We start from the raw sequence: 20688 nt of genomic DNA on the forward strand, positions 1-20688 counted from the left end.
TATTTGTAAGATAAGTAGGTGCTGTTGTTTAGTGGTCAAAGCTCCTGTCTCATAACTAGGATGTCCTGTGTTTAAATTCCAGCAACAATTTAGATTTAGTCCAAACTTTTAAAATTCAATTTCTTCAAGTAAACGTTCAATAAAGCTTAAAAACAAGAGTAGTGTTCTGTTGACTTTAGAATGCTTGATCTCCAAATGAAACAAACACTTGGTGTTTTGCAGAATTCGAAAGTAATACCATAAATGAATAGGGGAAAAGAGAATGTCAAAGAAAAGGAAAGAGACGACAAATAAATTAAGAGTTCAATTTAACCAATGCATTTTACTTATAACACATAATTCAATCTTCTATAAGTAGGGTAAGTCACTCATTAAGGAAGTATTCTTAAATAAATTTGATCTTCTCACCTATAGAGTTTGACAACAGAGTTGTATCAACTTAGAAAATAAAATAAAAAAAAAACAGATTTCTACTGCACTCCATTCTACTAGCAATTGCAGTAATCTTTGTCATGAAAGTTCTCTGGCTTAGTTGCTTTGACTTCCCGTCTAAAAAACAGGAGATCCTGAGTTCAAATCTCCACAACACCGTGCTCTTTTTCATAGTTAAATAACAGATTATTTTCATTAGATGATCCTTTGATATAATGTTAAAATGAAAAATTTGAGTAACTTACTATTGAACAGTTCATCTTAATACTAAATAAAATTCTGAGTATTTTCGAGATGACAGAAGCAAGACTATGAATGTAAAATGAAGGGTATATCAAAGAGGAAGATAAATATAAAATAAAGTGCTAGAGTTGAAGAAGAAAAGTGATACAATCCTCTACAATAATAATTTGTGAGCCACTGAAAAATGTAATCTACTTTTATGAATACTTTTTAACTAAATCTTAGGTACTCTTCTTAAGTGATGGGGAATTCTTTTATGTTTAACGTAATAACACAGATAAAAAAAGACTCCACAGAAGGTATTGAAAAGCAATAATGGCAACTAAGTCAGTTATTCAATCATTTTAAGAGTAAGAGGTGCTGTGGCTTAGTGGTTAAAGCGCCTGTCTCTTAAACAGGAAATCCTGAGTTCAAATCTCAGCAACACCTCAGTTTTGCTCCAAACTTATAGAATTGAATTTTTTCAAGTAAATTTTAAATACAGTTTCAAAACAAGAGTAGTGTCCTGTTCACTTTAGAATGCTTCATCTCATAATGAAAAAAGCACTTGGTATTTTGCAGAATTTCAAAGCAATGCAATGAATGAATAAGGGAAATGAGAATTATAACAAAGAGGAAAGAGAAGAAAATTCAATTTAGAGTTGAATTTTTGTAATGCATTTCACTCACAGGACATAATTTAATATTCTAAAAGAACGGTAAGCCACCTCTTAAGGAAGAATTTTTAAATAAATTTAGTGTTCTCACCTATAGTGTTTAAGAAGAGAGTTGTGGGAACTTAGAAAAGAAAATGAAAAAAAAATGATTTCTATTTCACTTCATTCAGCTAACTATTCCAGTGAAATTTGTCAAGCAGGTGCTGTGGCTTAGCTGGTTAAAGCGCCTGTCTAGTAAACAGGCGATCCTGAGTTCAAATATCAGCAGCACCTTGATATTTTGATTCTTAAATTACAGATCAGTTTCCTTAGATACTCTCTGATACAATTAAAAAATGAAAAATCTGATTAATCTTACTAATAGACAGTTCATCTTAATATTAAATAAAATTCAGAGAATGTTCATGGTAACAGAAGCAAAACTTTGAATGTAAAATGAAGAGTAAATCAAATAGCAAGGTATATATGAACTAAAACCTTAGAGGTGAAGAAAACTGATGTATTCCTCTACAATTATTATTTGTAAACCACTCAAAAATGTAATATACTTTTATAAGTACTTGTTAACTAATATGTAGGTATTCTTGTTAAATTATGGGGAATCCTTTTTTGTTCAACGTTTCACCACAGATAAAGAAGACTCCACTAAAGGCACTGAGGACAAGTCATCTCCACTAAGTCAGTTATTCAATATTTGTAAGATAAGTAGGTGCTGTTGTTTAGTGGTCAAAGCTCCTGTCTCATAACTAGGATGTCCTGTGTTTAAATTCCAGCAACAATTTAGATTTAGTCCAAACTTTGAAAATTCAATTTCTTCAAGTAAACGTTCAATAAAGTTTAAAAACAAGAGTAGTGTTCTGTTGACTTTAGAATGCTTGATCTCCAAATGAAACAAACACTTGGTGTTTTGCAGAATTCGAAAGTAATACCATAAATGAATAGGGGAAAAGAGAATGTCAAAGAAAAGGAAAGAGACGACAAATAAATTAAGAGTTCAATTTAACCAATGCATTTTACTCACAACACATAATTCAATCTTCTATAAGTAGGGTAAGTCACTCATTAAGGAAGTATTCTTAAATAAATTTGATCTTCTCACCTATAGAGTTCGACAACAGAGTTGTATCAACTTAGAAAAGAAAATAAAAAAAACAGATTTCTACTGCACTCCATTCTACTAGCAATTGCAGTAAACTTTGTCATGAAAGTTCTCTGGCTTAGTTGCTTTGACTGCCCGTCTTATAAACAGGAGATCCTGAGTTCAAATCTCCACAACACTGTGCTTTTTTTCATAGTTAAATAACAGATTATTTTAATTAGATGATCCTTTGATATAATGTTAAAATGAAAAATTTGAGTAACTTACTATTGAACAGTTCATCTTAATACTAAATAAAATTCCGAGTATTTTCGAGATGACAGAAGCAAGACTGTGAATGTAAAATGAAGGGTATATCAAAGAGGAAGATAAATATAAAATAAAGTGCTAGAGTTGAAGAAGAAAAGTGATACAATCCTCTACAATAATAATTTGTGAGCCACTGAAAAATGTAGTCTACTTTTATGAATACTTTTTAACTAAATCTTAGGTACTCTTCTTAAGTGATGGGGAATTCTTTTATGTTTAACAAAATAACACAGATAAAAAAAGACTCCACAGAAGGTATTGAAAAGCAATAATGGCAACTAAGTCAGTTATTCAATCATTTTAAGAGTAAGAGGTGCTGTGGCTTAGTGGTTAAAGCGCTTGTCTCGTAAACAGGAAATGCTGAGTTAAAATCTCAGCAGCCCCTAATTTTTGCTCCAAACTTATAGAATTGAATTTTTTCAAGTAAATATTAAATACAGTTTCAAAACAAGAGTAGTGTCCTGTTCACTTTAGAATGCTTCATCTCATAATGAAAAAAGCACTTGGTATTTTGCAGAATTGCAAATCAATGCAATGAATGAATAAGGGAAATGAGAATTATAACAAAGAGGAGAGAGAAGAAAATTTCAATTTAGAGTTGAATTTTTGTAATGCATTTCACTCACAAGACATAATTCAATATTCTAAAAGAACGGTAACCCACCTCTTAAGGAATAATTTTTAAATACATTTAGTGTTCTCACCTATAGTGTTTAAGAAGAGGGTTGTGGGAACTTAGAAAAGAAAATGAAAAAAAAAATGATTTCTATTTCACTCCATTCAGCTAACTGTTCCAGTAACATTTGTCAAGCAGGTGCTGTGGCTTAGCTGGTTAAAGTACCTGTCTAGTAAACAGGAAATCCTGAGTTCAAATCTCAGCAGCACCTTGATATTTTTATTCTTAAATTACAGATCAGTTTCCTTAGATACTCTCTGATACAATTAAAAAATGAAAAATCTGAGTCATCTTACTAATATACAGTTCATCTTAATATTAAATAAAATTCAGAGAATTTTCATGGTAACAGAAGCAAAACTTTGAATGTAAAATGAAGAGTAAATCAAATAGCAAGGTATATATGAACTAAAACCTTAGAGGTGAAGGCAACTGATGTATTCCTCTACAATTATTATTTGTAAACCACTCAAAAATGTAATCTACTTTTATAAGTACTTGTTAACTAAAATGTAGGTATTCTTGTTAAGTGATGGGGAATCCTTTTTTGTTCAACGTTTCACCACAGATAAAGAAGACTCCACTAAAGGCACTGAGGACAAGTCATCTCCACTAAGTCAGTTATTCAATATTTGTAAGATAAGTAGCTGCTGTTGTTTAGTGGTCAAAGCTCCTGTCTCATAACTAGGATGTCCCGTGTTTAAATTCCAGCAACAATTTAGATTTAGTCCAAACTTTTAAAATTCAATTTCTTCTAGTAAACGTTCAATAAAGTTTAAAAACAAGAGTAGTGTTCTGTTGACTTTAGAATGCTTGATCTCAAAATGAAACAAACACTTGGTGTTTTGCAGAATTCGAAAGTAATACCATAAATGAATAGGGGAAAAGAGAATGTCAAAGGAAAGAGACGACAAATAAATTAAGAGTTCAATTTAACCAATGCATTTTACTCACAACACATAATTCAATCTTCTATAAGTAGGGTAAGTCACTCATTAAGGAAGTATTCTTAAATAAATTTGATCTTCTCACCTATAGAGTTTGACAACAGAGTTGTATCAACTTAGAAAAGAAAATAAAAAAAAACAGATTTCTACTGCACTCCATTCTACTAGCAATTGCAGTAAACTTTGTCATGAAAGTTCTCTGGCTTAGTTGCTTTTACTGCCCGTCTAATAAACAGGAGATCCTGAGTTCAAATCTCCACAACACCGTGCTCTTTTTCATAGTTAAATAAAAGATTATTTTCATTAGATGATCCTTTGATATAATGTTAAAATGAAACATTTGAGTAACTTACTATTGAACAGTTCATCTTAATACTAAATAAAATTCGGAGTATTTTCGAGATGACAGAAGCAAGACTGTGAATGTAAAATGAAGGGTATATCAAAGAGGAAGATAAATATAAAATAAAGTGCTAGAGTTGAAGAAGAAAAGTGATACAATCCTCTACAATAATAATTTGTGAGCCACTGAAAAATGTAGTCTACTTTTATGAATACTTTTTAACTAAATCTTAGGTACTCTTCTTAAGTGATGGGGAATTATTTTATGTTTAACGTAATAACACAGATAAAAAAAGACTCCACCGAAGGTATTGAAAAGCAATAATGGCAACTAAGTCAGTTATTCAATCATTTTAAGAGTAAGAGGTGCTGTGGCTTAGTGGTTAAAGCGCCTGTCTCTTAAACAGGAAATCCTGAGTTCAAATCTCAGCAGCATCTCACTTTTGCTCCAAACCTATAGAATTGAATTTTTTCAAGTAAATATTAAATACAGTTTCAGAACAAGAGTAGTGTCCTGTTCACTTTAGAATGCTTCATCTCATAATGAAAAAAGCACTTGGTATTTTGCAGAATTTCAAAGCAATGCAATGAATGAATAAGGGAAATGAGAATTATAACAAAGAGGAAAGAGAAGAAAATTCAATTTAGAGTTGAATTTTTGTAATGCATTTCACTCACAAGACATCATTCGATATTCTAAAAGAATGGTAAGCCACCTCTTAAGGAAGAATTTTTAAATAAATTTAGTGTTCTCACCTATAGTGTTTCAGAAGAGAGTTGTGGGAACTTAGAAAAGAAAATGAAAAAAAAAACGATTTCTATTTCACTCCATTCAGCTAACTATTCCAGTGATTTTGGTCAAGCAGGTGATGTGGCTTAGCTGGTTAAAGCGCCTGTCTAGTAAACTGGAGATCCTGAGTTCAAATCTCAGCAGCACCTTGATATTTTTATTCTTAAATTACAGATCAGTTTCCTTAGATACTCTCTGATACAATAAAAAAATGAAAAATCTGAGTCATCTTTCTAATAGACAGTTCATCTTAATATTAAATAAAATTCTGAGAATTTTCATGGTAACAGAAGCAAAACTTTGAATGTAAAATGAAGAGTAAATCAAATAGCAAGGTATATATGAACTAAAACCTTAGAGGTGAAGGCAACTGATGTATTCCTCTACAATTATTATTTGTAAACCACTCAAAAATGTAATCTACTTTTATAAGTACTTGTTAACTAAAATGTAGGTATTCTTCTTAAGTGATGGGGAATCCTTTTTTGTTCAACGTTTCACCACAGATAAAGAAGACTGCACTAAACGCGCTGAGGACAAGTCATCTCCACTAAGTCAGTTATTCAATATTTGTAAGATAAGTAGGTGCTGTTGTTTAGTGGTCAAAGCTCCTGTCTCATAACTAGGATGTCCTGTGTTTAAATTCCAGCAACAATTTAGATTTAGTCCAAACTTTTAAAATTCAATTTCTTCAAGTAAACGTTCAATAAAGCTTAAAAACAAGAGTAGTGTTCTGTTGACTTTAGAATGCTTGATCTCCAAATGAAACAAACACTTGGTGTTTTGCAGAATTCGAAAGTAATACCATAAATGAATAGGGGAAAAGAGAATGTCAAAGAAAAGGAAAGAGACGACAAATAAATTAAGAGTTCAATTTAACCAATGCATTTTACTTATAACACATAATTCAATCTTCTATAAGTAGGGTAAGTCACTCATTAAGGAAGTATTCTTAAATAAATTTGATCTTCTCACCTATAGAGTTTGACAACAGAGTTGTATCAACTTAGAAAATAAAATAAAAAAAAAACAGATTTCTACTGCACTCCATTCTACTAGCAATTGCAGTAATCTTTGTCATGAAAGTTCTCTGGCTTAGTTGCTTTGACTTCCCGTCTAAAAAACAGGAGATCCTGAGTTCAAATCTCCACAACACCGTGCTCTTTTTCATAGTTAAATAACAGATTATTTTCATTAGATGATCCTTTGATATAATGTTAAAATGAAAAATTTGAGTAACTTACTATTGAACAGTTCATCTTAATACTAAATAAAATTCTGAGTATTTTCGAGATGACAGAAGCAAGACTATGAATGTAAAATGAAGGGTATATCAAAGAGGAAGATAAATATAAAATAAAGTGCTAGAGTTGAAGAAGAAAAGTGATACAATCCTCTACAATAATAATTTGTGAGCCACTGAAAAATGTAATCTACTTTTATGAATACTTTTTAACTAAATCTTAGGTACTCTTCTTAAGTGATGGGGAATTCTTTTATGTTTAACGTAATAACACAGATAAAAAAAGACTCCACAGAAGGTATTGAAAAGCAATAATGGCAACTAAGTCAGTTATTCAATCATTTTAAGAGTAAGAGGTGCTGTGGCTTAGTGGTTAAAGCGCCTGTCTCTTAAACAGGAAATCCTGAGTTCAAATCTCAGCAACACCTCAGTTTTGCTCCAAACTTATAGAATTGAATTTTTTCAAGTAAATTTTAAATACAGTTTCAAAACAAGAGTAGTGTCCTGTTCACTTTAGAATGCTTCATCTCATAATGAAAAAAGCACTTGGTATTTTGCAGAATTTCAAAGCAATGCAATGAATGAATAAGGGAAATGAGAATTATAACAAAGAGGAAAGAGAAGAAAATTCAATTTAGAGTTGAATTTTTGTAATGCATTTCACTCACAGGACATAATTTAATATTCTAAAAGAACGGTAAGCCACCTCTTAAGGAAGAATTTTTAAATAAATTTAGTGTTCTCACCTATAGTGTTTAAGAAGAGAGTTGTGGGAACTTAGAAAAGAAAATGAAAAAAAAATGATTTCTATTTCACTTCATTCAGCTAACTATTCCAGTGAAATTTGTCAAGCAGGTGCTGTGGCTTAGCTGGTTAAAGCACCTGTCTAGTAAACAGGCGATCCTGAGTTCAAATCTCAGCAGCACCTTGATATTTTGATTCTTAAATTACAGATCAGTTTCCTTAGATACTCTCTGATACAATTAAAAAATGAAAAATCTGATTAATCTTACTAATAGACAGTTCATCTTAATATTAAATAAAATTCAGAGAATGTTCATGGTAACAGAAGCAAAACTTTGAATGTAAAATGAAGAGTAAATCAAATAGCAAGGTATATATGAACTAAAACATTAGAGGTGAAGAAAACTGATGTATTCCTCTACAATTATTATTTGTAAACCACTCAAAAATGTAATATACTTTTATAAGTACTTGTTAACTAATATGTAGGTATTCTTGTTAAATTATGGGGAATCCTTTTTTGTTCAACGTTTCACCACAGATAAAGAAGACTCCACTAAAGGCACTGAGGACAAGTCATCTCCACTAAGTCAGTTATTCAATATTTGTAAGATAAGTAGGTGCTGTTGTTTAGTGGTCAAAGCTCCTGTCTCATAACTAGGATGTCCTGTGTTTAAATTCCAGCAACAATTTAGATTTAGTCCAAACTTTGAAAATTCAATTTCTTCAAGTAAACGTTCAATAAAGTTTAAAAACAAGAGTAGTGTTCTGTTGACTTTAGAATGCTTGATCTCCAAATGAAACAAACACTTGGTGTTTTGCAGAATTCGAAAGTAATACCATAAATGAATAGGGGAAAAGAGAATGTCAAAGAAAAGGAAAGAGACGACAAATAAATTAAGAGTTCAATTTAACCAATGCATTTTACTCACAACACATAATTCAATCTTCTATAAGTAGGGTAAGTCACTCATTAAGGAAGTATTCTTAAATAAATTTGATCTTCTCACCTATAGAGTTCGACAACAGAGTTGTATCAACTTAGAAAAGAAAATAAAAAAAACAGATTTCTACTGCACTCCATTCTACTAGCAATTGCAGTAAACTTTGTCATGAAAGTTCTCTGGCTTAGTTGCTTTGACTGCCCGTCTTATAAACAGGAGATCCTGAGTTCAAATCTCCACAACACTGTGCTTTTTTTCATAGTTAAATAACAGATTATTTTAATTAGATGATCCTTTGATATAATGTTAAAATGAAAAATTTGAGTAACTTACTATTGAACAGTTCATCTTAATACTAAATAAAATTCCGAGTATTTTCGAGATGACAGAAGCAAGACTGTGAATGTAAAATGAAGGGTATATCAAAGAGGAAGATAAATATAAAATAAAGTGCTAGAGTTGAAGAAGAAAAGTGATACAATCCTCTACAATAATAATTTGTGAGCCACTGAAAAATGTAGTCTACTTTTATGAATACTTTTTAACTAAATCTTAGGTACTCTTCTTAAGTGATGGGGAATTCTTTTATGTTTAACAAAATAACACAGATAAAAAAAGACTCCACAGAAGGTATTGAAAAGCAATAATGGCAACTAAGTCAGTTATTCAATCATTTTAAGAGTAAGAGGTGCTGTGGCTTAGTGGTTAAAGCGCTTGTCTCGTAAACAGGAAATGCTGAGTTAAAATCTCAGCAGCCCCTAATTTTTGCTCCAAACTTATAGAATTGAATTTTTTCAAGTAAATATTAAATACAGTTTCAAAACAAGAGTAGTGTCCTGTTCACTTTAGAATGCTTCATCTCATAATGAAAAAAGCACTTGGTATTTTGCAGAATTGCAAATCAATGCAATGAATGAATAAGGGAAATGAGAATTATAACAAAGAGGAGAGAGAAGAAAATTTCAATTTAGAGTTGAATTTTTGTAATGCATTTCACTCACAAGACATAATTCAATATTCTAAAAGAACGGTAACCCACCTCTTAAGGAATAATTTTTAAATACATTTAGTGTTCTCACCTATAGTGTTTAAGAAGAGGGTTGTGGGAACTTAGAAAAGAAAATGAAAAAAAAATGATTTCTATTTCACTCCATTCAGCTAACTATTCCAGTGAGATTTGTCAAGCAGGTGCTGTGGCTTAGCTGGTTAAAGTACCTGTCTAGTAAACAGGAGATCCTGAGTTCCAATCTCAGCAGCACCTTGATGTTTTTATTCTTAAATTACAGATCAGTTTCCTTAGATACTCTCTGATACAATTAAAAAATGAAAAATCTGATTCATCTTACTAATAGACAGTTCATCTTAATATTAAATAAAATTCAGAGAATTTTCATGGTAACAGAAGCAAAGCTTTGAATGTAAAATGAAGAGTAAATCAAATAGCAAGGTATATATGAACTAAAACCTTAGAGGTGAAGGCAACTGATGTATTCCTCTACAATTATTATTTGTAAACCACTCAAAAATGTAATCTACTTTTATAAGTACTTGTTAACTAAAATGTAGGTATTCTTGTTAAGTGATGGGGAATCCTTTTTTGTTCAACGTTTCACCACAGATAAAGATGACTCCACTAAAGGCACTGAGGACAAGTCATCTCCACTAAGTCAGTTATTCAATATTTGTAAGATAAGTAGCTGCTGTTGTTTAGTGGTCAAAGCTCCTGTCTCATAACTAGGATGTCCTGTGTTTAAATTCCAGCAACAATTTAGATTTAGTCCAAACTTTTAAAATTCAATTTCTTCAAGTAAACGTTCAATAAAGTTTAAAAACAAGAGTAGTGTTCTGTTGACTTTAGAATGCTTGATCTCAAAATGAAACAAACACTTGGTGTTTTGCAGAATTCGAAAGTAATACCATAAATGAATAGGGGAAAAGAGAATGTCAAAGAAAAGGAAAGAGACGACAATTAAATTAAGAGTTCAATTTAACCAATACATTTTACTCACAACACATATTTCAATCTTCTATAAGTAGGGTAAGTCACTCATTAAGGAAGTATTCTTAAATAAATTTGATCTTCTCACCTATAGAGTTTGACAACAGAGTTGTATCAACTTAGAAAAGAAAATAAAAAAAAACAGATTTCTACTGCACTCCATTCTACTAGCAATTGCAGTAAACTTTGTCATGAAAGTTCTCTGGCTTAGTTGCTTTTACTGCCCGTCTAATAAACAGGAGATCCTGAGTTCAAACCTCCACAACACTGTGCTCTTTTTCAAAGTTAAATAACAGATTATTTTCATTAGATGATCCTTTGATATAATGTTAAAATGAAACATTTGAGTAACTTACTATTGAACAGTTCATCTTAATACTAAATAAAATTCCGAGTATTTTCGAGATGACAGAAGCAAGACTGTGAATGTAAAATGAAGGGTATATCAAAGAGGAAGATAAATATAAAATAAAGTGCTAGAGTTGAAGAAGAAAAGTGATACAATCCTCTACAATAATAATTTGTGAGCCACTGAAAAATGTAATCTACTTTTATGAATACTTTTTAACTAAATCTTAGGTACTCTTCTTAAGTGATGGGGAATTATTTTATGTTTAAAGTAATAACACAGATAAAAAAAGACTCCACAGAAGGTATTGAAAAGCAATAATGGCAACTAAGTCAGTTATTCAATCATTTTAAGAGTAAGAGGTGCTGTGGCTTAGTGGTTAAAGCGCCTGTCTCGTAAACAGGAAATCCTGAGTTCAAATCTCAGCAGCACCTCAGTTTTGCTCCAAACTTATAGAATTGAATTTTTTCAAGTAAATATTAAATACAGTTTCAAAACAAGAGTAGTGTCCTGTTCACTTTAGAATTCTTCATCTCATAATGAAAAAAGCACTTGGTATTTTGCAGAATTTCAAAGCAATGCAATGAATGAATAAGGGAAATGAGAATTATAACAAAGAGGAAAGAGAAGAAAATTCAATTTAGAGTTGAATTTTTGTAATGCATTTCACTCACAAGACATAATTCAATATTCTAAAAGAACGGTAACCCACCTCTTAAGGAATAATTTTTAATTACATTTAGTGTTCTCACCTATAGTGTTTAAGAAGAGGGTTGTGGGAACTTCGAAAAGAAAATGAAAAAAAAGTGATTTCTATTTCACTCCATTCAGCTAACTATTCCAGTGACATTTGTCAAGCAGGTGCTGTGGCTTAGCTGGTTAAAGTACCTGTCTAGTAAACAGGAGATCCTGAGTTCAAATCTCAGCAGCACCTTGATATTTTTATTCTTAAATTACAGATCAGTTTCCTTAGATACTCTCTGATACAATTAAAAAATGAAAAATCTGAGTCATCTTACTAATATACAGTTCATCTTAATGTTAAATAAAATTCAGAGAATTTTCATGGTAACAGAAGCAAAACTTTGAATGTAAAATGAAGAGTAAATCAAATAGCAAGGTATATATGAACTAAAACCTTAGAGGTGAAGGCAACTGATGTATTCCTCTACAATTATTATTTGTAAACCACTCAAAAATGTAATCTACTTTTATAAGTACTTGTTAACTAAAATGTAGGTATTCTTGTTAAGTGATGGGGAATCCTTTTTTGTTCAACGTTTCACCACAGATAAAGAAGACTCCACTAAAGGCACTGAGGACAAGTCATCTCCACTAAGTCAGTTATTCAATATTTGTAAGATAAGTAGCTGCTGTTGTTTAGTGGTCAAAGCTCCTGTCTCATAACTAGGATGTCCTGTGTTTAAATTCCAGCAACGATTTAGATTTAGTACAAACTTTTAAAATTCAATTTCTTCAAGTAAACGTTCAATAAAGTTTAAAAACAAGAGTAGTGTTCTGTTGACTTTAGAATGCTTGATCTCCAAATGAAACAAACACTTGGTGTTTTGCAGAATTCGAAAGTAATACCATAAATGAATAGGGGAAAATAGAATGTCAAAGAAAAGGAAAGAGACGACAAATAAATTAAGAGTTCAATTTAACCAATGCATTTTACTCACAACACATAATTCAATCTTCTATAAGTAGGGTAAGTCACTCATTAAGGAAGTATTCTTAAATAAATTTGATCTTCTCACCTATAGAGTTTGACAACAGAGTTGTATCAACTTAGAAAAGAAAATAAAAAAAAACAGATTTCTACTGCACTCCATTCTACTAGCAATTGCAGTAAACTTTGTCATGAAAGTTCTCTGGCTTAGTTGCTTTTACTGCCCGTCTAATAAACAGGAGATCCTGAGTTCAAATCTCCACAACACCGTGCTCTTTTTCATAGTTAAATAACAGATTATTTTCATTAGATGATCCTTTGATATAATGTTAAAATGAAACATTTGAGTAACTTACTATTGAACAGTTCATCTTAATACTAAATAAAATTCCGAGTATTTTCGAGATGACAGAAGCAAGACTGTGAATGTAAAATGAAGGGTATATCAAAGAGGAAGATAAATATAAAATAAAGTGCTAGAGTTGAAGAAGAAAAGTGATACAATCCTCTACAATAATAATTTGTGAGCCACTGAAAAATGTAGTCTACTTTTATGAATACTTTTTAACTAAATCTTAGGTACTCTTCTTAAGTGATGGGGAATTATTTTATGTTTAACGTAATAACACAGATAAAAAAAGACTCCACCGAAGGTATTGAAAAGCAATAATGGCAACTAAGTCAGTTATTCAATCATTTTAAGAGTAAGAGGTGCTGTGGCTTAGTGGTTAAAGCGCCTGTCTCTTAAACAGGAAATCCTAAGTTCAAATCTCAGCAGCATCTCACTTTTGCTCCAAACTTATAGAATTGAATTTTTTCAAGTAAATATTAAATACAGTTTCAAAACAAGAGTAGTGTCCTGTTCACTTTAGAATGCTTCATCTCATAATGAAAAAAGCACTTGGTATTTTGCAGAATTTCAAAGCAATGCAATGAATGAATAAGGGAAATGAGAATTATAACAAAGAGGAAAGAGAAGAAAATTCAATTTAGAGTTGAATTTTTGTAATGCATTTCACTCACAAGACATCATTCGATATTCTAAAAGAATGGTAAGCCACCTCTTAAGGAAGAATTTTTAAATAAATTTAGTGTTCTCACCTATAGTGTTTCAGAAGAGAGTTGTGGGAACTTAGAAAAGAAAATGAAAAAAAAAACGATTTCTATTTCACTCCATTCAGCTAACTATTCCAGTGACATTGGTCAAGCAGGTGATGTGGCTTAGCTGGTTAAAGCGCCTGTCTAGTAAACTGGAGATCCTGAGTTCAAATCTCAGCAGCACCTTGATATTTTTATTCTTAAATTACAGATCAGTTTCCTTAGATACTCTCTGATACAATAAAAAAATGAAAAATCTGAGTCATCTTTCTAATAGACAGTTCATCTTAATATTAAATAAAATTCAGAGAATTTTCATGGTAACAGAAGCAAAACTTTGAATGTAAAATGAAGAGTAAATCAAATAGCAAGGTATATATGAACTAAAACCTTAGAGGTGAAGGCAACTGATGTATTCCTCTACAATTATTATTTGTAAACCACTCAAAAATGTAATCTACTTTTATAAGTACTTGTTAACTAAAATGTAGGTATTCTTCTTAAGTGATGGGGAATCCTTTTTGGTTTAACGTTTCACCACAGATAAAGAAGACTGCACTAAACGCGCTGAGGACAAGTCATCTCCACTAAGTCAGTTATTCAATATTTGTAAGATAAGTAGGTGCTGTTGTTTAGTGGTCAAAGCTCCTGTCTCATAACTAGGATGTCCTGTGTTTAAATTCCAGCAACAATTTAGATTTAGTCCAAACTTTTAAAATTCAATTTCTTCAAATAAACGTTCAATAAAGCTTAAAAACAAGAGTAGTGTTCTGTTGACTTTAGAATGCTTGATCTCCAAATGAAACAAACACTTGGTGTTTTGCAGAATTCGAAAGTAATACCATAAATGAATAGGGGAAAAGAGAATGTCAAAGAAAAGGAAAGAGACGACAAATAAATTAAGAGTTCAATTTAACCAATGCATTTTACTTACAACACATAATTCAATCTTCTATAAGTAGGGTAAGTCACTCATTAAGGAAGTATTCTTAAATAAATTTGATCTTCTCACCTATAGAGTTTGACAACAGAGTTGTATCAACTTAGAAAATAAAATTTAAAAAAAACAGATTTCTACTGCACTCCATTCTACTAGCAATTGCAGAAATCTTTGTCATGAAAGTTCTCTGGCTTAGTTGCTTTGACTTCCCGTCTAAAAAACAGGAGATCCTGAGTTCAAATCTCCACAACACCGTGCTCTTTTTCATAGTTAAATAACAGATTATTTTCATTAGATGATCCTTTGATATAATGTTAAAATGAAAAATTTGAGTAACTTACTATTGAACAGTTAATCTTAATACTAAATAAAATTCTGAGTATTTTCGAGATGACAGAAGCAAGACTATGAATGTAAAATGAAGGGTATATCAAAGAGGAAGATAAATATAAAATAAAGTGCTAGAGTTGAAGAAGAAAAGTGATACAATCCTCTACAATAATAATTTGTGAGCCACTGAAAAATGTAATCTACTTTTATGAATACTTTTTAACTAAATCTTAGGTACTCTTCTTAAGTGATGGGGAATTCTTTTATGTTTAACGTAATAACACAGATAAAAAAAGACTCCACAGAAGGTATTGAAAAGCAATAATGGCAACTAAGTCAGTTATTCAATCATTTTAAGAGTAAGAGGTGCTGTGGCTTAGTGGTTAAAGAGCCTGTCTCTTAAACAGGAAATCCTGAGTTCAAATCTCAGCAACACCTCAGTTTTGCTCCAAACTTATAGAATTGAATTTTTTCAAGTAAATATTAAATACAGTTTCAAAACAAGAGTAGTGTCCTGTTCACTTTAGAATGCTTCATCTCATAATGAAAAAAGCACTTGGTATTTTGCAGAATTTCAAAGCAATGCAATGAATGAATAAGGGAAATGAGAATTATAACAAAGAGGAAAGAGAAGAAAATTCAATTTAGAGTTGAATTTTTGTAATGCATTTCACTCACAGGACATAATTTAATATTCTAAAAGAACGGTAAGCCACCTCTTAAGGAAGAATTTTTAAATAAATTTAGTGTTCTCACCTATAGTGTTTAAGAAGAGAGTTGTGGGAACTTAGAAAAGAAAATGAAAAAAAAATGATTTCTATTTCACTTCATTCAGCTAACTATTCCAGTGAAATTTGTCAAGCAGGTGCTGTGGCTTAGCTGGTTAAAGCGCCTGTCTAGTAAACAGGCGATCCTGAGTTCAAATCTCAGCAGCACCTTGATATTTTGATTCTTAAATTACAGATCAGTTTCCTTAGATACTCTCTGATACAATTAAAAAATGAAAAATCTGATTAATCTTACTAATAGACAGTTCATCTTAATATTAAATAAAATTCAGAGAATGTTCATGGTAACAGAAGCAAAACTTTGAATGTAAAATGAAGAGTAAATCAAATAGCAAGGTATATATGAACTAAAACCTTAGAGGTGAAGAAAACTGATGTATTCCTCTACAATTATTATTTGTAAACCACTCAAAAATGTAATATACTTTTATAAGTACTTGTTAACTAATATGTAGGTATTCTTGTTAAATGATGGGGAATCCTTTTTTGTTCAACGTTTCACCACAGATAAAGAAGACTCCACTAAAGGCACTGAGGACAAGTCATCTCCACTAAGTCAGTTATTCAATATTTGTAAGATAAGTAGGTGCTGTTGTTTAGTGGTCAAAGCTCCTGTCTCATAACTAGGATGTCCTGTGTTTAAATTCCAGCAACAATTTAGATTTAGTCCAAACTTTGAAAATTCAATTTCTTCAAGTAAACGTTCAATAAAGTTTAAAAACAAGAGTAGTGTTCTGTTGACTTTAGAATGCTTGATCTCCAAATGAAACAAACACTTGGTGTTTTGCAGAATTCGAAAGTAATACCATAAATGAATAGGGGAAAAGAGAATGTCAAAGAAAAGGAAAGAGACGACAAATAAATTAAGAGTTCAATTTAACCAATGCATTTTACTCACAACACATAATTCAATCTTCTATAAGTAGGGTAAGTCACTCATTAAGGAAGTATTCTTAAATAAATTTGATCTTCTCACCTATAGAGTTCGACAACAGAGTTGTATCAACTTAGAAAAGAAAATAAAAAAAACAGATTTCTACTGCACTCCATTCTACTAGCAATTGCAGTAAACTTTGTCATGAAAGTTCTCTGGCTTAGTTGCTTTGACTGCCCGTCTTATAAACAGAAGATCCTGAGTTCAAATCTCCACAACACCGTGCTTTTTTTCATAGTTAAATAACAGATTATTTTAATTAGATGATCCTTTGATATAATGTTAAAATGAAAAATTTGAGTAACTTACTATTGAACAGTTCATCTTAATACTAAATAAAATTCCGAGTATTTTCGAGATGACAGAAGCAAGACTGTGAATGTAAAATGAAGGGTATATCAAAGAGGAAGATAAATATAAAATAAAGTGCTAGAGTTGAAGAAGAAAAGTGATACAATCCTCTACAATAATAATTTGTGAGCCACTGAAAAATGTAGTCTACTTTTATGAATACTTTTTAACTAAATCTTAGGTACTCTTCTTAAGTGATGGGGAATTATTTTATGTTTAACGTAATAACACAGATAAAAAAAGACTCCACCGAAGGTATTGAAAAGCAATAATGGCAACTAAGTCAGTTATTCAATCATTTTAAGAGTAAGAGGTGCTGTGGCTTAGTGGTTAAAGCGCCTGTCTCTTAAACAGGAAATCCTGAGTTCAAATCTCAGCAGCATCTCACTTTTGCTCCAAACCTATAGAATTGAATTTTTTCAAGTAAATATTAAATACAGTTTCAGAACAAGAGTAGTGTCCTGTTCACTTTAGAATGCTTCATCTCATAATGAAAAAAGCACTTGGTATTTTGCAGAATTTCAAAGCAATGCAATGAATGAATAAGGGAAATGAGAATTATAACAAAGAGGAAAGAGAAGAAAATTCAATTTAGAGTTGAATTTTTGTAATGCATTTCACTCACAAGACATCATTCGATATTCTAAAAGAATGGTAAGCCACCTCTTAAGGAAGAATTTTTAAATAAATTTAGTGTTCTCACCTATAGTGTTTCAGAAGAGAGTTGTGGGAACTTAGAAAAGAAAATGAAAAAAAAAACGATTTCTATTTCACTCCATTCAGCTAACTATTCCAGTGACATTGGTCAAGCAGGTGATGTGGCTTAGCTGGTTAAAGCGCCTGTCTAGTAAACTGGAGATCCTGAGTTCAAATCTCAGCAGCACCTTGATATTTTTATTCTTAAATTACAGATCAGTTTCCTTAGATACTCTCTGATACAATAAAAAAATGAAAAATCTGAGTCATCTTTCTAATAGACAGTTCATCTTAATATTAAATAAAATTCTGAGAATTTTCATGGTAACAGAAGCAAAACTTTGAATGTAAAATGAAGAGTAAATCAAATAGCAAGGTATATATGAACTAAAACCTTAGAGGTGAAGGCAACTGATGTATTCCTCTACAATTATTATTTGTAAACCACTCAAAAATGTAATCTACTTTTATAAGTACTTGTTAACTAAAATGTAGGTATTCTTCTTAAGTGATGGGGAATCCTTTTTTGTTCAACGTTTCACCACAGATAAAGAAGACTGCACTAAACGCGCTGAGGACAAGTCATCTCCACTAAGTCAGTTATTCAATATTTGTAAGATAAGTAGGTGCTGTTGTTTAGTGGTCAAAGCTCCTGTCTCATAACTAGGATGTCCTGTGTTTAAATTCCAGCAACAATTTAGATTTAGTCCAAACTTTTAAAATTCAATTTCTTCAAGTAAACGTTCAATAAAGCTTAAAAACAAGAGTAGTGTTCTGTTGACTTTAGAATGCTTGATCTCCAAATGAAACAAACACTTGGTGTTTTGCAGAATTCGAAAGTAATACCATAAATGAATAGGGGAAAAGAGAATGTCAAAGAAAAGGAAAGAGACGACAAATAAATTAAGAGTTCAATTTAACCAATGCATTTTACTTATAACACATAATTCAATCTTCTATAAGTAGGGTAAGTCACTCATTAAGGAAGTATTCTTAAATAAATTTGATCTTCTCACCTATAGAGTTTGACAACAGAGTTGTATCAACTTAGAAAATAAAATAAAAAAAAAACAGATTTCTACTGCACTCCATTCTACTAGCAATTGCAGTAATCTTTGTCATGAAAGATCTCTGGCTTAGTTGCTTTGACTTCCCGTCTAAAAAACAGGAGATCCTGAGTTCAAATCTCCACAACACCGTGCTCTTTTTCATAGTTAAATAACAGATTATTTTCATTAGATGATCCTTTGATATAATGTTAAAATGAAACATTTGAGTAACTTACTATTGAACAGTTCATCTTAATACTAAATAAAATTCTGAGTATTTTCGAGATGACAGAAGCAAGACTATGAATGTAAAATGAAGGGTATATCAAAGAGGAAGATAAATATAAAATAAAGTGCTAGAGTTGAAGAAGAAAAGTGATACAATCCTCTACAATAATAATTTGTGAGCCACTGAAAAATGTAATCTACTTTTATGAATACTTTTTAACTAAATCTTAGGTACTCTTCTTAAGTGATGGGGAATTCTTTTATGTTTAACGTAATAAAACAGATAAAAAAAGACTCCACAGAAGGTATTGAAAAGCAATAATGGCAACTAAGTCAGTTATTCAATCATTTTAAGAGTAAGAGGTGCTGTGGCTTAGTGGTTAAAGCGCCTGTCTCTTAAACAGGAAATCCTGAGTTCAAATCTCAGCAACACCTCAGTTTTGCTCCAAACTTATAGAATTGAATTTTTTCAAGTAAATTTTAAATACAGTTTCAAAACAAGAGTAGTGTCCTGTTCACTTTAGAATGCTTCATCTCATAATGAAAAAAGCACTTGGTATTTTGCAGAATTTCAAAGCAATGCAATGAATGAATAAGGGAAATGAGAATTATAACAAAGAGGAAAGAGAAGAAAATTCAATTTAGAGTTGAATTTTTGTAATGCATTTCACTCACAGGACATAATTTAATATTCTAAAAGAACGGTAAGCCACCTCTTAAGGAAAAATTTTTAAATAAATTTAGTGTTCTCACCTATAGTGTTTAAGAAGAGAGTTGTGGGAACTTAGAAAAGAAAATGAAAAAAAAATGATTTCTATTTCACTTCATTCAGCTAACTATTCCAGTGAAATTTGTCAAGCAGGTGCTGTGGCTTATCTGGTTAAAGCGCCTGTCTAGTAAACAGGCGATCCTGAGTTCAAATCTCAGCAGCACCTTGATATTTTGATTCTTAAATTACAGATCAGTTTCCTTAGATACTCTCTGATACAATTAAAAAATGAAAAATCTGATTAATCTTACTAATAGACAGTTCATCTTAATATTAAATAAAATTCAGAGAATGTTCATGGTAACAGAAGCAAAACTTTGAATGTAAAATGAAGAGTAAATCAAATAGCAAGGTATATATGAACTAAAACCTTAGAGGTGAAGAAAACTGATGTATTCCTCTACAATTATTATTTGTAAACCACTCAAAAATGTAATATACTTTTATAAGTACTTGTTAACTAATATGTAGGTATTCTTGTTAAATTATGGGGAATCCTTTTTTGTTCAACGTTTCACCACAGATAAAGAAGACTCCACTAAAGGCACTGAGGACAAGTCATCTCCACTAAGTCAGTTATTCAATATTTGTAAGATAAGTAGGTGCTGTTGTTTAGTGGTCAAAGCTCCTGTCTCATAACTAGGATGTCCTGTGTTTAAATTCCAGCAACAATTTAGATTTAGTCCAAACTTTGAAAATTCAATTTCTTCAAGTAAACGTTCAATAAAGTTTAAAAACAAGAGTAGTGTTCTGTTGACTTTAGAATGCTTGATCTCCAAATGAAACAAACACTTGGTGTTTTGCAGAATTCGAAAGTAATACCATAAATGAATAGGGGAAAAGAGAATGTCAAAGAAAAGGAAAGAGACGACAAATAAATTAAGAGTTCAATTTAACCAATGCATTTTACTCACAACACATAATTCAATCTTCTATAAGTAGGGTAAGTCACTCATTAAGGAAGTATTCTTAAATAAATTTGATCTTCTCACCTATAGAGTTCGACAACAGAGTTGTATCAACTTAGAAAAGAAAATAAAAAAAACAGATTTCTACTGCA

General features: G+C 31.1%; 11 non-coding genes across 11 annotated transcripts; all 11 read left to right on the top strand.

Annotated features, from left to right (window-relative positions):
• Positions 1–1530: 1530 nt before the first annotated feature.
• Positions 1531–1604, top strand: TRNAT-AGU (transfer RNA threonine (anticodon AGU)). Its single transcript has one exon. It is a non-coding gene; the product is annotated as a tRNA-Thr (tRNA).
• A 1948-nt stretch (positions 1605–3552) lies between these two features.
• On the top strand, positions 3553–3626 carry TRNAT-AGU (transfer RNA threonine (anticodon AGU)). Its single transcript has one exon. It is a non-coding gene; the product is annotated as a tRNA-Thr (tRNA).
• Positions 3627–5569: 1943 nt separating this feature from the next.
• Positions 5570–5643, top strand: TRNAT-AGU (transfer RNA threonine (anticodon AGU)). Its single transcript has one exon. It is a non-coding gene; the product is annotated as a tRNA-Thr (tRNA).
• A 1948-nt stretch (positions 5644–7591) lies between these two features.
• Positions 7592–7665, top strand: TRNAT-AGU (transfer RNA threonine (anticodon AGU)). The gene has a single exon. It is a non-coding gene; the product is annotated as a tRNA-Thr (tRNA).
• Positions 7666–9612: 1947 nt separating this feature from the next.
• On the top strand, positions 9613–9686 carry TRNAT-AGU (transfer RNA threonine (anticodon AGU)). The gene has a single exon. It is a non-coding gene; the product is annotated as a tRNA-Thr (tRNA).
• A 1448-nt stretch (positions 9687–11134) lies between these two features.
• TRNAT-CGU (transfer RNA threonine (anticodon CGU)) lies at positions 11135–11207 on the top strand. Its single transcript has one exon. It is a non-coding gene; the product is annotated as a tRNA-Thr (tRNA).
• Positions 11208–11633: 426 nt separating this feature from the next.
• On the top strand, positions 11634–11707 carry TRNAT-AGU (transfer RNA threonine (anticodon AGU)). The gene has a single exon. It is a non-coding gene; the product is annotated as a tRNA-Thr (tRNA).
• Positions 11708–13655: 1948 nt separating this feature from the next.
• On the top strand, positions 13656–13729 carry TRNAT-AGU (transfer RNA threonine (anticodon AGU)). Its single transcript has one exon. It is a non-coding gene; the product is annotated as a tRNA-Thr (tRNA).
• A 1948-nt stretch (positions 13730–15677) lies between these two features.
• On the top strand, positions 15678–15751 carry TRNAT-AGU (transfer RNA threonine (anticodon AGU)). Its single transcript has one exon. It is a non-coding gene; the product is annotated as a tRNA-Thr (tRNA).
• Positions 15752–17698: 1947 nt separating this feature from the next.
• Positions 17699–17772, top strand: TRNAT-AGU (transfer RNA threonine (anticodon AGU)). The gene has a single exon. It is a non-coding gene; the product is annotated as a tRNA-Thr (tRNA).
• Positions 17773–19720: 1948 nt separating this feature from the next.
• TRNAT-AGU (transfer RNA threonine (anticodon AGU)) lies at positions 19721–19794 on the top strand. Its single transcript has one exon. It is a non-coding gene; the product is annotated as a tRNA-Thr (tRNA).
• Positions 19795–20688: the final 894 nt, after the last annotated feature.

This window comes from Pleurodeles waltl, chromosome 8 (genome assembly GCF_031143425.1).
Source record: "Pleurodeles waltl isolate 20211129_DDA chromosome 8, aPleWal1.hap1.20221129, whole genome shotgun sequence".
NCBI lineage: Eukaryota > Metazoa > Chordata > Amphibia > Caudata > Salamandridae > Pleurodeles > Pleurodeles waltl.